This window comes from Piliocolobus tephrosceles, chromosome 2 (genome assembly GCF_002776525.5).
Source record: "Piliocolobus tephrosceles isolate RC106 chromosome 2, ASM277652v3, whole genome shotgun sequence".
NCBI lineage: Eukaryota > Metazoa > Chordata > Mammalia > Primates > Cercopithecidae > Piliocolobus > Piliocolobus tephrosceles.
Window position 1 is genome coordinate 186,683,829 of NC_045435.1, and position 17,818 is coordinate 186,701,646.

Consider the following 17,818-nt stretch of genomic DNA (forward strand, 5'->3'; position numbering starts at 1 on the left):
AACACAGGCACGACTTGTCCCAAACTGACCCAGTCTCTGCCATCGTTCGCAATCTTCTTTGTGTCAGTAATGGTGACACCATCCATTCTGCCACACAGCCGGAATCACAGAAATCATGCTTGACTCCTTCCGCACATCAACCTTCTGCAATCATGAAATCTCAGTCCTAAAAACCTTTCCCAAGGCCCAAATTACTTCCTTTCCCACTCTACCACTATAGTCTAAATTCCTATCACTTTTCTGTAGTGGGATATGATGATACAGACAGTAAACATTATTCTAAAGCATTGCTGAACTCAGGAATTAGTAAGTAATCTCTAGTAACTTACCGACTCTTTAATAAAGTTAGAAATCAAGAATGTAAACCAAAGACAGAACAACTTTAAAAAATAAAAACCTATGTCTAAATGTCTAAATCATTAACCGGTTAAAGAAAAAAATAGGCTGGGCTCAGTGGCTCACGCCTGTAATCCTATCACTTTGGGAGGCCGAGGTGGGTGGATTGCCTGAGCTCAGGAATTCGAGACCAGCATGGGCAACACGTTGAAATCCCTTCTCTACTAAAATACAAAACATTATCTGGGCATGGCGGTGTGTGCCTGTAGTCCCAGCTACTCTGGAGACTGAAGCAGGAGAATTGCTTGAATCCAGGAGGCGGAGATTGTAGTGAGCCAAGATCGCGCCACTGCACTCCAGCCTGGGCAACAGAGCTAGACTCAGTCTCCAAATATAATAATAATAATAAGCATTATAAAATGTTTAGAACTATGGAAAATAAAAGAATTTGTATCACAATTCGTGAGAAATAAAGATTTAGAACATGGTCTTAGACTTTAAAAATAGTTAGAAACAAAACTCAAATATTAACTAATTAAATTTTTAATCCACAAAACTGGTACAATGCAGAATGAAAAAGTTGAAAAAGGAAAGCAACAACAAAAAATAAGAGTAATTGCAATAAAGAACTGAAAAAATAGAGTTAATAAACAAATTTATTTAATTAGTTTTTTAAGAAATGAATAAAATAGGTATACATATAGATCACTGATTATGACAAAATAGTAAAATATTAGCAATAAAAAAGGGAGACACAATATTAGATATAGTCAATTTTTTCAAAAAATTATAAAATGTTATGAATTTATAATTACAAATAAGTTTAGAGACATAGAAGAAATGATCAATCTTTTAGAAATATTAATTAACAAAATGACCCTACAGAAAATAAATACAAAATACTATAAGTTTTTTTTTTTAAAAAAATGTATAGTCAAAATTCTCCCTTAAAATATATGCTGAGCTCAGGTGTTTTTATAAGTGAATTTTAAATCAAATTTAAAAAAAACTGATAATCTCAATTTATTACAAATAAGAAATGGCAAAGAAAAGAAAAAGAAAAAACATACCCCAATTCATATTATGAAGCAATTATAACCTTCTTATTAAAATCTAAACAAGAACAGCATAATTAAAAGAATTTTTGGCCAATCTCTGAAAAGTGTGCTTGCAACATATTACATAATACTTTAGAAAATGTTTCCTTTATTTTCTTTTGCCTTTATATTGTTTGAACAGTTTGGCTCCCATCATTACCATGCTTAAGAAATGAATTTTGTAGGGTGTTTGTGCTGTTTGATTGAGTTTACTTGGATTTTTAGCCATTTTCTTTATACTTGACTGCCAAATTCCACAAGATATTTTTACCTTTTCTAGTTTTCTATAATTTCATTGTCTTGTAGATTCTGTTATCTGACTCTTTGCTAACACTCTTTCTATGTTCTATGACTTTCCCTTTAGCCCTTTTATGCTGGGAGTGAAACATGTAGAGCCTGACCTATTGCTCTTCGTGATTTATATCCACTTCCTTGAATAGCACACCCATTCCCATATGTCTAGTAATCTTCATTTCATCGGTAACTCTCAAACTGAAAAGTTCCCCATCTGATCACTGGAGCTGTAGTTTTGTCAGATACTTAGCTCTGCTGTGCACATCACTTCTTTGATTGAATGTGACTAACACCAAACTCATCATTTTTCCTGTCAAAACTCTGACTTCTAATCTTTTTTACCTCACATCACCTTTTCCATGGCCACGTTTTTTTTATTTTTTGGTAACCAAAACTTGTCAATGGCATATCATTGAATTTTTTTCTTTTTCATTAGCTGTATCCATCTCATTCAATCTTCAAAATAGCTCATATTTGTCTCTTTCTGTCCAATCTCATTTTACATTGTTAAACAAGTGTTTATCACTAATCTGGAATACATCATCCTCAATAAGGCTTTTGTTTTCCTCCAGGCTGCACTGCTCACGCCGCTCAGTTTTCTGTTAAACAACCAGCTTATTACAGTAGATCACCAAGGTGATCTGTTCTTCTGTTCTTCAGAAGTTCACTATTTCTTATTGCAACAGGGCTACACGATTTTAAGATTCCTCAAAATCAATATCTAATTTACATTATTTTTCATTACTATTCTGTATATCTTCACATTCCATAAATATAATGCTCATGTTTATGTTAAATTTCCTTATAAGTTCAACACATTGAAAGCTAAAATAAAGACTTCCTACTATGAAATTGTAAATAAAACCCTTGGCTCTGGAATCCAGATTGTAGTTTTAGTTGAATTATGCTTTGTTTATTTAAAATACATCAAAGCTGAAAATATAAAGAGATTAAACTGAAAAATGGTCTATGAATGTATGGGCATTTTTGTCAGATTGTTTTATTCTTATTTTTCAAAAAGGTGTTACTTGCTTCATGGCAATTAAATCATAAAAATTATATTTTTAGGATGGCAAGTTATCTTTGAAAGCAAGCATTTGGCTCTGGTTAACTGTTTTTTTTGTGTGTGTTCTGTGTGTGAGCGTGTGTGTGTGTGTTTTTTTTTTTTTTTTTTTTTTCCATAGAGGTTAGAGAAGACGCTTGACATAGCTTGTTTGACATTATAGTAAAAGGAGTTATTAAGAAAATTGCCCATAACTTGTACCAATTTGTGGTTTCTGCATTTTCCCTTTGGCTTCTGTTTTCTAATTCCCTGGTCCCAAGCCACATCAGTTGTTTCTTAATTCACTTTAAGCCACATATCATCATGACAATGTCTGTTACTCAAGATCCCTGAGTCCTTTGCCAACCTCAATGGTTATTTAATATAATAGAAGAGATTATGTGATTGACAATGAAATTAGATCTTAAGCTGACACTTAACTTGTAGGAACAGTGACCTATGCTTGGTGGATATTTACATCTTGAGTTGTTCTGTCCCTGTTCTTTGCATTTTCCAAAATTCTTAGATTACTTCACAAGACAATGTCATCTGAGTGTAAACACCAACCATAGCAGCAAAATCACAATATTATAGTATTAGCAATGTTTAAAATAACAAGCTGGTTTCTCATTTATAATAATTTCTGACACTAATTCTTTAATCTTATTTTTAATTTAAATTTTTTTCCTTGCATGTTAAGTTCACATTTTTGGTCTCATGAGTGTTATGCATAAAAACATTTTTTAACACAATTGCATTTTGTTATTCTTAATTATTATAAAAGTTGTTATTTTAAAAGTCTATATTAAGAATGTAGACTTAATTTTTGCTTAGTTAGTATTCAAATCCAAAATTAATAGTTACATTAATGTATATTAATTTAGAATAAGTAGTTAGAAAAAATGAATAAGACCCAGTATTTGATAGCACAACAGTAACTATGGTTAACAATAATTTAATTACACTTTAAAAAATAACTAAAAGATCATAATTAAGGTGTTTGTAACAGAAAGGATAAATGGTTGAGGGGATAGATATTCCATTTACCATGATATGATTATCACTCATTGCATTCCTGTACCGAAGTATCTCATGTACACCATATAGATATACACCTACTAAAAATTGAAAATTTAAAAAAGAACAGTTTATAATATTTAACTTATAGAAAATATATTCTTTTTTTGAAGTTTAGAGATTTATTTTCCATATTCTTGAAAGCTTCAAAACAAAAATGGCATTGTCAAATTTTGTCTACCGAAATTCAGGATCATATATGCTTTTAATACTAAGTTTTACTCGTGTAAGCATAGTTATATGAATGAATGAATGTATTGGAGCATCTATATAAATAATTTTGTTCAGAGTAATTCATCAGTGCCTCTCATTTAAATAAAATTAGCATACTTAATAAAAAATGCACATTTTTTCAAGATATGAGACATTTCTTTCTTAGACAATGGGAACAGAAAATATTTTAGAGTTCTCACTGCCCTAGAACATTTTGCAAAACATTGTTTGCCAACTCTTTCTCTAAAGAACACCATACACTCAAATATGCATGGGCTGAAAGAGCAGATTTTAAATTTCATTTTATATGTAACACTCTTACCTTGAGATGAGATTTCTTAGCCAGCATCGTATACTGCTGTTTCTAACATTAATTTCTCATTGCCAAGTAACTTCAGTACTACCTAAAAATGTGTTCTGCTGGCTCATAAACAATTATATCATCAATCCCCTCTGTGTGTAACAAGAGACCTTAACCACAGAACTGGGAAATAAAAGGAAGAATTATGCCCGAAGTAACAACCGTGCCAGAAACCTGCCTTGCAGTGATTGGCTAAATGAGGCCAACCAGTTGAGTTTCATTCGGCAGACTTTTTGAGTTAACCTACAACCTTTTTTTTTTTTTTTTCATTTTCTCTATTTTTCTTTACTTGGGTCTCCTTTGATTTCATGCTGGCTTTTTAAATTGAGGATAAAGTTAATTCATTTAACAATGCCACAGCTGGAATTAAGTATGCCTCTTCTCTGATGGCTGAGGGGAGGGGCTGTGCTGATTGGTGGTGTCTTACTGGATGCCCAACACCCTTGAGGGCTGTTGCTGAATCAGTGGTGCCTCTAGCGACAGGCAAGAAGTTAACTAATTATGAACATATGGTTTGGCAGACACCTTGTTAGCTTGCTGCTGCGTAGGTGTTTGGAAGGAGGTGAAGGGGAAAGTTTGAGGTAGAAGGTGTGGCTAAAAGTCCCACTGATAAGCCTGGGGGACATTTGATTGATCCTAATCTTTTTGTCAAGAATCAGCATGCTTCTGGCAGCAACAGCTTGGTAATAACAGAGATTTGTGGCCCTTAAGCTCTTGTGGTGATAGACGGCACACATAACCAGACCAGTCAACTGGCTCCTTATAAGGCCCTCATTTAATTGGCCACAATAGTGGGGACAGAAATGAGATGTTAGGTCAAGGTACAACACATGGCCTACCTGAAATGGCTCAAAATGATCTAAAGCACAGATGTCACTCTTTACTGGCATGATTACCACCAGAGGAATAAGAGAAGGCTTGAGAAAAGGACTGCAGGGAGGCCTTTAGTAAGAGCCACGCAAGTGCGGTATTTATATTGTACTTGAATTACTTAAAGAAAAATGCAGGCATATAAAGGATTGAGAGGAGACACATTAGATTGGGTTGTGACTTGATCTGAAGAAGAATAAAGCAGGTATTCTATTTTATAAAAATTGAAATTTCTTGGAAAATTAATAGTAGATAGTTTGAAACATTTCGTGAATTTTATGTATTTATGAAAAATTACACACACTCCTGGTATTCAACTGCATAGCTGTAAAAATCATATATTTTCATCAGCTACATTTTTGCATATAGTACTTATTGTACAATAATATATATTAATTATATATTATATTAATTATATAATTATAATAAAGTATAATATTTTATATAAGATCCTTGGAATTATTATTATTGTATAAATTTTATATACCTACTCTAAAGCCTAAACTTTTTGAATACTAAAAAAATTCCATGATGCCTATGGAAAACTAATTTATGTAATGGGAAACATTTGCTCTTAAAAGATTTGCTAGTTTCCAATCTTTCTCCTATACTTATGGATGTTCTTATGTCAATCACTCAGGGTGGTATAGACAATAGAGACATTTTGTATATCATTTAAAATAGTATTGGATTATCTAAAATTATATAAATAGTATAGTATTATCTAAAATTATATAAAAGTAATTATGCAGCCTGCCTGTATTAGTTCATTCTCACGCTGCTATGAAGAAATACATGAGACCTGGGAATTTTTAAAGAAAAGAGGTTTAATTGACTCACAGATTCACATGGCTGGGGAGGCCTCAGGAAACTTGCAATCATGGCAGAAGACACCTCTTCACGTTGTAGCGGGAGAGAGAGTGCCAAGCGAATAGGGAACCCCATTACAAAACCATCAGATCTCATGATAACTCACTCACTATCAGGAGAACAGCATGGGGGAAACCACCCCCATGATTCAATTATCTCCACCCGATCCCACCATTGACACATGGGGATTACTGTAACTCAAGGTGAGATTTGAGGGGGCACACAGAGCCAAATCATATCACTACCTTGCTACTAAGTGATCAATAATTAGCATATTTCCAGATGGAAGGAATATTGCTTCAGATGTGACCCAGTAGACTCACCTCTGTGTTCTGCAGTTTTACACAGATTGCACATGAACAGTGTTGTGTGAAAGGGAATATGTGTACATGTGCATATGTCAATATGGTAATTGTTTGTTCTTCTGGAAATGGTTTGTACACATCTTCTTTTTTAAAGCAGCTACAATTCATTTTTTAAATGTTCCAAACCTTATGTCTTACTGAAAATACACCCACAGGGATCTTGGAATAAGAAAGACTGGAAGTGGGACAGTGTAGAGCACGGCTATAGCCAGATAACTTTAGGCCAGTTTCTAACACTTAGTGGCAGTGTGACCTTGGGCAAATTGCTAACTCTTTAAATTTTTGATGTCCTCATCCATAAATAGCACCTGACCTACATGACCTACCACAGTGGGTTAGTGTAAGGATAAATTGAGTTAATATATGACATGGTTTGGATTCGTGTTCCCAACCAGATCTCAAGTTGAAATGTCTTCCCCAATGCTGGAGATAGGGCCTGGTGGTTGGTGACTGGATGATGGCGGTGATTCCTTATGGTTTAACACCATCCCCCTTTGTTCTGTCATTACAATAGTGAGTTCTTGTGAGATCTAATTGTTTAAAAGTATATGGTACCTCCCCATCTCTCTCTGTCTCTCTCTCTCTCTCTGTCTCTCTCATTTGTGCTCTGGCCGTGTAAGATAAGCCTGCTTCCTGTTTGCGTTCCACAATAATTGTAACTTTCCTGAGGCCTCCCAAGAAGTCAGGTAGATAGGCAACATTGTGTATAGCCTGCAGAACCATGAACCAATTAAGCCTTTTAAAAAATATTTTATATTAAATAAACCAATATTAAATAAAACCAACTCTCAGATATTTCTTTACAGCAATGTGAGAATGGATTAATACGGAAAATTGGTACCAAGGAGTAGGGCATTTCTATAAAGATACCTGAAAATGTGGAAGCGACTTTGGAACTGGGTAACAGGCAGAGATTGGAAGAGTGTGGAGGGCTCACAAGATAAGAAGATGAGAGAAATTTGGAATTTCTGAAAGAATTGTTGAACAGTTGTGACCAATGTGATAGTGACATAGACAAAGATGGCCATGCTAATAAGGTCTCAGATGGAGATGAAGAACTGATTGAGAACTGGAGCAAAGGTCACATTTGTTATGTTTTAGCAAGGAAGCTGGCTGCATTGTGCCTCTGTTCTAGGGAATCTGTGGAACTTTGAACTTGAGAATGATAATTTTGGGAATCTAGTGGAAGAAATTTCTAAGGAGCAAAGTGCTCAGGAATGGCCTGGCTGCTTCTAACACCTATACTCATATGTGTGAGCAAAGAAATGATCTGAAACTGCTTATATTTAAAAGAGAAGTAGACCATAAAAATTTGGAAAATTTGCAGCCTGGCAATGCAGTAGAAAAGAAAAACCCATTTTATGGAGACCAATTGAAGCCCAATGCAGAAATTTGAATAACTAAAAGGAAGACAAGTGCTGATAGCTTCCAACACAATGGGCAAAAGGCCTTCAAGGCATTTCAGAGACTTCTGGGGCAGCCTCTCCCATCACAGGCCCAGAGACCTTGGAAAGAAGAATGGTTTCATGGGCCAGGACCCTGGGGCCACCAAAGCTAAGAACTCAGGGGGAGTCCATTTAACCCCCTGACCACCTACACTGGAACAGGCACTTGTGTCTAAGGCTGAAAGACCAATAGATGGTTCACGTCACAGGAATCTGTGCAGACAACCCCCAGTACCCCAGTACCAGCCCAGAGCCAAGTAGGTTTGCTGGTTGGCTAGACCCAGAAGTGAGACAACAATCACTGCAGTTCGGTTCCCAGGAAGCCACATCCATAGGAAAAGGGGGAGAGTAGTACATCAAAGGAACACCCCATGGGACAAAAGAATCTGAACAACAGCCTTCAGCCCTAGACCTTCTTTCTGATAGAGCCTGCCCAAATGAGAAGGAACCAGAAAATTGACCCTAATAATACAATAAAAGAAGGCTCTTCAGTAGCCCTCCAAAACCACACAAGTTCACCAAAAATGGATCCAAACCAAGAAGACATCCCTAATTTACCTGAGAAAGAATTCAGGAGGTTAGTTATTAAGCTAATCAGAAAGGAAGGGACCAGAGAAATGGGAAGCCCAATGTAAGGAAATCCAAAAACTGACATAAGAAGAAGGGAGAAATAGTCAAGGAAATAAATAGCTTCAAGTAAAACCAATAGGAAATTCACAAAACTTTGGATACAGTTTTAAAAACGTGAAATGCTCTGGAAAGTCTCAGCAATAAAATTGAACAAGTAGAAGAAAGAAATTCAGATCTTGAAGACAATGTCTTTGTATCAAACCAATCCAACAAAGACAAAGAAAAAAGAATAAGAAAATATGAACAAAGTCTCCAAGAAGTCTGGGATTATGTTAAATGAGCAAACCTAACAATAATCAGTGTTCCTGAGGATGAGGATTATTCTAAAAGCTTGGAAAACATACTTGAGGAAATAATGAAGGAAAACTTCCCCAGCCTTGCTAGAGACCTAGACATCCATATACAAGAAGCACAAAGAACACCTGGCAAATTTATCACAGAAAGATCTTCACCTAGGAACATTGTCATCAGGTTATCCAACGTTAAGATGAAGGAAAGAATCCTAAGAGCTGTGAGACAAAAACACAAGGTAACTTATAAAATAAAACCTATCAGGTTAACAGCAGATTTCTCAGAAGAAATCCTAAAAGCTAGAAGGGATTGGGGTCCTATCTTCAGTCTCCTCAAACAAAACAATTATCAGCCAAGAATTTTGTATTTGGTGAAACAAAGCATCATATATGAAGGAAAGATACAGTCTTTTTCAGACAAACAAAAGCTGAGAGAATTCACCACTACCAAGCCACCACTACAAGAACTGCTAAAAGGAGCTCTAAATCTTGAGAAACAAATCCTGGAAACACAAAATAGAACCTCTTTAAAGCATGAATCACACCAGACCTGTAAAACGAAAATGCAAGTTAAAAAGCAAAAAAAAAAAAAAAAAAAAAAAAACAAGAAAATAAAAATGCACAGGCAGCAAATATCATGGTGAATGCAACAGTACCTTATATTTCAGTGCTAACACTGTATGTAAATGTCCGAAATGCTCCACTTAAAAGATACAGAACCACAGAATGGAAAAGAACTCACCAACCAACTATCTGCTGCCTTCAGAATACTCACCTAACAGATAAAGCTCACAAAAATTTAAAGTAAAGGGGTGGAAAAAGGCATTTCATGTAAATGGACACCAAAAGCAACAGTGGTAGCTATTCTTATATCAGACATAACAAACTTTAAAGCAACAACAGTTAAAAGAGACAAACAGGGCTACTATGTAATGGTAAAAGGCCTTGTCCAAGAGGAAAATATCACAATCCTAAACATATATGCACCTAACACTGGAGCTCCCAAATTTATAAAATAGTTACTAATAGACCTAAAAAATGAGATAGGCAGCAACACAACAAAAATGAGGGACTTGAATACTCCACTGACAACACCAGACAGGTCATCAAGATGGAAAGTCAACAAAGAACGGTTTTAAACTACACTTTGGAGCAAATGGACTTAAAAAATATATACAGAACATTTCATCCAACAACCACAGAATACACGTTATATTCAACAGTGCATGGAACTTTCTCCAAGATAGACCATATGATAGGCTATAAAACTAGCCTCAATAAATTTAAGAAAATTAGAATTATATGAAGCACTCTCTCAGACCACAGTAGAATAACACTGGAAATCCACTCCAAAAGGAACCTTCAAAAGCATACGAATACATGGAAATTAAATAACATGCTCCTGAATGAGCACTGGGTCAAAAATGAAATCAAGATGGAAATTAAAAATTCTTCAAACTGAATGACAATAATGACACAACCTATTAAATCTTCTGGGATACAGCCAAGACAGTGCTAAAAGGAAAGTTTATAGCCCTAATTGGCTTCATCAAAAAGACTGGAAAAACACAAACTGACATTCCAAGGTCACATCTCAAGAAACTAGAGAAACAAGAATAAACCAAACCCAAACCCACCAGAAGAAAGGAAATAACCAAGATCAGAGAGGAACTAAATGAAATTGAAACAACAACAAACAAACAATACAAAAGGTAAGTGAAACAAAAAAGTTTTTTGAAAAGATAAATAAAATTGATAGACCATTAGCAAGATTAACCAAGAAGAGAGAAAAATCCAAATAACCTCACTAAGAAACAAAACAGGAGATATTTCAAGTGACACCACTGAAATACAAAAGATTCCTACAGCCAGTATGAACACTTTTACATACATAAGCTAGAAAACCTAGAAGAGATGTTAAATAAATTCCTGGAAAAATACAACCCTCCTAGCTTAAATCAAGAAGAATTAGATACCCTGAATAGACCAATAAAAAGCAGCAAGACTGAAATAGTCATTTAAAAAATTACTAAGAACAACAAAAAAGTCCAGGACCAGATGTATTCACAGCAGAATTCTACCAAACATTCAAAGAAGAATTGGTACCAATCCTTTTGACACTATTCCACAAGACAGAGAAAGAAGGAACTCTCCCTAATTCATTCCATGAAGCCAGCATCACCCTAATACCAAAACCAGTAAAGGGCGTAACCAAAAAAGAAAACTATAGACCAACATCCTTGATTAACATAGATGCTAAAATCCTTAACAAAATGCTAGCTTACCGAATCCAACAACATATCAAAAAGATCATCCACCATGATCCAGTGGGTTTCATACCAGGGATGCAGGGATGGTTTAACATATGCAAGTCAATAAATGTGATACACAACATAAATAGAATTAAAAACAAAAATCACATGATCACCTCAATAGATGCAGGAAAAGCATTTGACATAATCCAACATCCCATTATGATTAAAACTCTCAGCAAAATTGGCATACAAATTACATACCTTAATGCAATAAAAGCCATCTATGACAAACTCACAGTCAACATAATACTGAATGGGTAAATGTCGAAATCACTCCTTCTGAGAACTGGAACAAGACAAGGACGCCCACTCTCATTACTCCTCTTCAACATAGTCTGGAATTCCTAGCCAGAGCAATCAGACAAGAGGAAGAAATAAAAGACATCCAAATTGGTAAAGAGGAAGTCAAACTGTCACTGTTTACTGATGATATAATCTTTTACCTTGAAAAGGTATCTAACGAAGCTCCACCAGAAAGCCCCTAGGGCTGATAAAATAATTCAGCAGTCTCTGGATACAAGATTAACATACACAAATTAGTAGCTCTTCACTACACCAACAGTGACCAAGTGGATAATCAAATCAAGAACTCAACTCCTTTTACAATAACTGCAAGTAAGTAAATAAATAAGTAAGTAAATAAGTAAGTAAGTAAATAAATAAATAAATAAATAAATAAAATACTTAGGAATATACCTAACTAAGGAGTTGAAAGATCTCTACAAGGAAAACTACAAAACACTGCTGAAAGAAATCACAAATGGCACGAACAAATGGAAACACATCCCACGCTCATGGATGGGTAGAATCAATATTGTGAAAATGACCTTACTGCCAAAAGCAATCTCCAAATTCAATGCAATTCCAATCAAAATACCACCATCATTCTTCACAGAATTAGAAGAAACAATTCTAAAATTTATATGGAACTGAAAAAGAGCCCACCTAGCCAAAGTAAGACTAAGCAAAAGGAACAAATCTGGAGGCATCACATTACCTGATTTCAGACTATATTATAAGGTCATAGTCACCAAAACTGCATGGTACTGGTACAAAAAGAGACACATAGACCAATGGAACAGAATAGAGAACCCAGAAATAAACCCAAATACTTACAGCCAACTGATCTTCAACAAAGCAAACAAAAACATAAAGTGGGGGAAAGGACATCCTTTTCAACAAATGGTGTTGGGATAATCTCCACATGTAGGAGAATGAAACTGGATCCTCATTTCTCATCTTATACAAAAATCGATGCAAGATGGATTAAAGACTTAAACCTAAGACCTGAAACTATAAAAATTCTAGAAGATAACATTGAAAAAACCCTTGTAGACATTGGCTTAGGCAAAAATTTTGTGACCAAGAACATGAAAGCAAATTCAATAAAAACAAAGACAAATAGCTGGGACCTAATTAAACTAAAGTGCTTTTGCATGGCAAAAGGAACAGTCAGCAGAGTAAACAGGCGACACATAAAGTGGGAGAAAATCTTCACAATCTATACACAAAGGACTAATATCCAGAGTCTACAACAAGCTCAAACAAATCAGTAAGAGAAAAACAAACAATCCCATCAAAAAGTGGGCTAAGGACATGAATTGACAATTCTCAAAATAAGATACACAAATGGCAAATAAACATATGAAAAAATGCTCAACGTCACTAGTGATCAGGGAAATGCAAATCAAAACCATGTCGCAATACCACCTGACTCCTGTGAGAATGGCCATTTAAAAACAAAAAAGAAAAAAAAAACAGTAGATGTTGGCATGGATGCGGTGAACAGGGAACATTTCTGCACTGCTGGTGGGAATGCAAACAAGTACAGTCACTATGGAAAACAACATGGAGATTCCTTAAAGAACTAAAACTAGAACTACCATTTGATCCAGCAATTCCACTACTGTGCATCTACCCAGAGGAAAAGAAGTCGTTATTCAAAAAAGATAATTGCATATGCGTGTTTATAGCAGCACAATTCACAATTGCAAAATTGTAGAACCAACCCAAATGCCCATCAACCAACAAGTGGATAAAGAAACTGTGGTATATATATATATGATAGAATACTACGCAGCCATAAAAAAGGAATGAATTAATGGCATTTGCAGTGATCTGAATGAGACTGGAGACTATTATTCTAAATGAAGTATCTCAGGAATGGAAAATGAAACACTGTATGTTCTCAACGATTTGTGGAATCTAAGCTATGAGGACACAAAGGCATAAGAATGATACAATGGGGACTTTGGGGGAAGAGTGGGAGGGGTGTGAGGGCTAAAAGACTGTAAATATGGTGCAGTGTATACTGCTTGGGTGATGGGTGCACCAATATCTCACAAGTCAGCACTAAAGAACTTACTCGTGTAACCAAATGCCACTTGCACACCAATAACTTTTTGAAAAATAAATAAATAACAAAAAAAGATTCAAGGACGACAAATGCCAATAAGATGCTTACTTTTGAGAGAGTAGTTTTTCTATTTCCTTTAAAGAAAAACAATCTTTATAGCCTCTCCATCTCCCTAACCTTAACTCACTATGTGCAAAGACCTTTGGGATGGTTTGGGGTGTTTCTGGATTATGACAACACTGTTGAGAACGTTTATGATGTTTGTAAATCTTCCTTCATACATAGCTTTTTCCCCCCTTTGTCTTTTTTTCTGATGCCTTTCTTTTGTCTCGATTCCCCATGAAAGTCAGGTTCCGTGATGATTTCTTGGTGAACTCCCCTTTTTGAAGAAACTTCAATCCCAAACATTCTCATGTCAGAAAACAGGACAATGTGTGACTATCTTTGAGTTCATTGTAACTAGAGGAAACAAAATTGTTGTATGGATATGAAATGGGATAACCACATTGAGTATATACATTTGTTTATCAATTTTTATGTAAGTAAACAGTCGTGCACCAATCATAAAAAAAGAAATTTGTATAACTAAAAGGAAGGCAAGTGCTAAAAGCTTCCAACATAATGGACAAAAGTCCTTCAATGCATTTCAGAGACCTTTGGGGCAGCCCCTTCTATTACAGGCCCAGAGGCCTTGGAGAGAAGAATGGTTTCACGGGCCAGGCCCCCAGGGCGCCCTTGCCCTGTACAGCCTTGGGACACCACTCCCTGCATCCCAGACACTTCTGAGCCAGTCGTGGCTCAAAGGCATCCAGGAACAGCTCAGGTAACTGCTTCAGAGGGTGCAAGCCATAAGCCTTGGCAGCTACCATGTGGTGTTAAGCTTGCAGGTCCACAGAACGCAATAACTGAGGATTAGGTGTCTCTGCCTAGATTTCAGATGATCTATGAAAAGCCTAGATGTCCAGGCAGAAACCTGCTTCAGGGGCAGAGCCCTTATAGAGAAACTCTACTAGGTCAGTGAGGAGGGGAAATATGGAGTTGGAGCTCTCATGCAGAGTTCCCACTGGGTCACTGCCTAGTGCAACTGTGAGAAGACAGCCATGATCTTGTAGACCCTAGAATGTAGATCCACTAGCAGCTTGCACCCTTGCACCTGAAAGGGCCATAGGCGTCAACAGCAGCCCATTAGAGTGACTGTGGAGGCTGAAGCAGAGCTGAAGCAGAGACAGAAGGAGAGCTGCCCAAAGCTTTGGGAGCCCACCCCTTGCACCAGCGTTCCCTGGATGTGATACATGGAATAAAAGAAGATTATTTTGGAGCGCTCAGATTTAATGACTGCCCTTCTGGGTTTCGGAGTTGCATGCGGCCTGTAACTGCTTTCGTTTTTCAATTTCTCCCTTTTGACAAAGTTTTGTTTACCTAATGTCTATACCCACATTATACCCTGTCAATAACTAACTTGTTTTTCGTTTTACAGGCTCATAGGCAGGAGGGCCTAGCCTTGTTTCAGATAAGACTTCAGACTGTAGACTTTTGAGTTAATGCTGAAATGAGTCAACACTTTGGGGGAATGTTGGAAAGACATGATTGTATTTTGCATTGCGAGAAAGACATGAGATCTGGGAGGGGCCAGGGGCAAAATGGTATGTTTTGGATCTGTGTCCCAAACCAAATCTTATTTTGAAGTGTAATCCTTAATTTTGGAGGTGGGGGAAGTGATTGGATCATGAGGGTAGTTGCTCCTGGTTTAACACCATTCCCCTTTGGTGTTGTTTTCATGAAAGTGAGTTCTTGTGATACCTGGTTGTTTAAAAGCACATGCCACCTCCCCTCTTTCTCTTACTCGTGCTCTGGCTATGTAAGAGGAGCCACTTCCCTTTGTCTTTTGCCATGATTGTAGGATTCCCCAGGCTTCCCCAGATGACAATGGCCAGCATCATGCTTCCTGTACATCTTGTGGAACCATGAGCCAATTAAACTGCTATTCTTTATAAATTATCCACTCTCAGATATTTTTTATAGCAATGAAAGAACAGATTGATACAATGTACATGAAGATTTCAGCATTAAGCTTGGCAGAATTTACATGCTAAATATGTTTGTTAAACATAAGACAGAGAGGCACCTACATGATTCTCATATAGTTCTAGTTGTCTTTAGGTGGTCTGACACTTTAGGGTAAATTTTATAAAAGCAGTGAACCCAAAACAAGAAGTTGAGGATCTATCAAACCTAAAAATAGAACTTATTTAGATGCATAGGTAAAGAAACCACACACAGCAAAAAGGTTCAATAGGGTCTGCCTGGTGAAGAGAAGGTTGCTTCACCCATAGTACTTGCTCACCCCACAATGGGAAGTAATGGTGACACTAGCTCACACATCAGCACCTTCTCTCTTTAAAGCTCCTAGTTTTTAAAAGAATTCTCCCGGGTGTACAAAATACAGCATGAGTTTTCATCAGAGACTATTTATGTTGCAATTCTTACTAGCTGAATGCAGCCACTTGGTCGTGATGCCTGTGCACAGTGACCATTATATATTTGCTTGTGTCAAAAGCCCCATTTTCTAGGCCCTTCATTCCAGCTGATGGAACTTCATTGAGCAGATCAATAGTGGAACAGACCTGAAACAGTCCTAATTCCTTAGCATTGAACCACCACCAATTCCACCTTTTTTGTTTTATTTTGTTATGAATTATGAGCTACAATTGCCTGCAGTGTATTATTTTAATCCCTGGTGACATAATTTGGTTCTCTTTTTCTTATTTAAATAAACAAACATCACTCACCTGTCTTCTGGTAGTTTGCCGCATGCTTGATTATTTGGATTAAGCCATTTCAATTATTCAGATAGTTTATTTTAAGAGGAACAATATTTATGTGGACCTTGTATAAACATAGAGGGTTTTGTGAAAGTTACAAATACATATATGTTTTCCACAGAATCATATCTAGCACTTGGATTATATCTTTTACAGGTAAAAAACAATTAAAAAATAGCTTTTCCTGAGTATTAGCTCATGTATTTTTATTCACTTAAAACATCTGTCTTTTATTTGTCACCTTAGAAATCAGAACAGCTTATAGCATTAAGATTTTGCCAGGAATTCATTTAAAAATAAGTAGGAATAGTGGGACCAAAGCATTAATTCAACAGATGGCATTTAGACCATCTAATTTAGCAATATATTTATTTTGTTTTTACAGAAAATTACCAGGCTAATGAGGGTGGTATAATTTTCCCAAGTTCATGTGATCGATACCAAAATCTAGAATGTCTGGGTCTATCACGTTTCTTGTATTAAAAGTCCCATTTTACTTAACATTTTTAAAAGAAATATATAGAAATAGCTAATATTCCTGCTAAAGTAAAAATCAAGTTGTTATCACTGCAATGTTATCTACATATAAGAGCCTAATCTTGCCCAGGGAATGTTTTGCAGTTTCAAGGTTTAACATATGGAACCATTCTTAAACCACACTTTCTACATTTCTCAATTGTCTCAGAATTTGGAGAACTCATGGCTAGTACAATTATTATTAAACATAACTAGGTCCCTCACATTATATTTCCTAGAGTATTTAAATGAAAGAAGTCTTTCTCAGTGAAACTTAACCAGAATTTACAAAATAATTACTATGTGCAGATAGATGATGCATATAATATTTACTTGGAATGTTTTCTAAATTAATAATCATCTAGACAAAAAATGGTTTTAAACACCATTTTGAGGAAGACCTGGGATTTCTACAGTGAAACATTAAAGATGCAAGGGAAACAAGGAGGTAACTGAGTGATATGGCTTGGCTCTGTATCACCACCCACATCTCACCTGAAATTGTAATAATCCCCATGTGTTGTAGGAGGGACCCTTTAGGAGGTAACTGAATTATGGGTGCAGGCTTTTCCTGTGATGTTCTCATGATAGGGAATAAGTCTCATGATATCTGATGGTTTATAAAGGGGAGATCCCCTACACATGCTCTCTCTTGCCTGCCACCCTGTAAGATGTGCCTTTCTCCTCTTTTGCCTTTTGCTGTGATTGTGAGGCTTCCTCATCCATGCAGAACTGTGAGTCCATGAAATCTCTTTTTCTTTAAAAATTACCCAATCTCAAGTATGTCTTTATTAGCAGTGTAAGAACAGTCTAATACAGTAAATTGGTACCAGGTAGTGGGGTGCTGCTGTAAAGATATCCGAAAATGTGAAAGCAACTGGAACTGGGTAACAGACAGAGGTTGGGAGAGTTTGGAGGG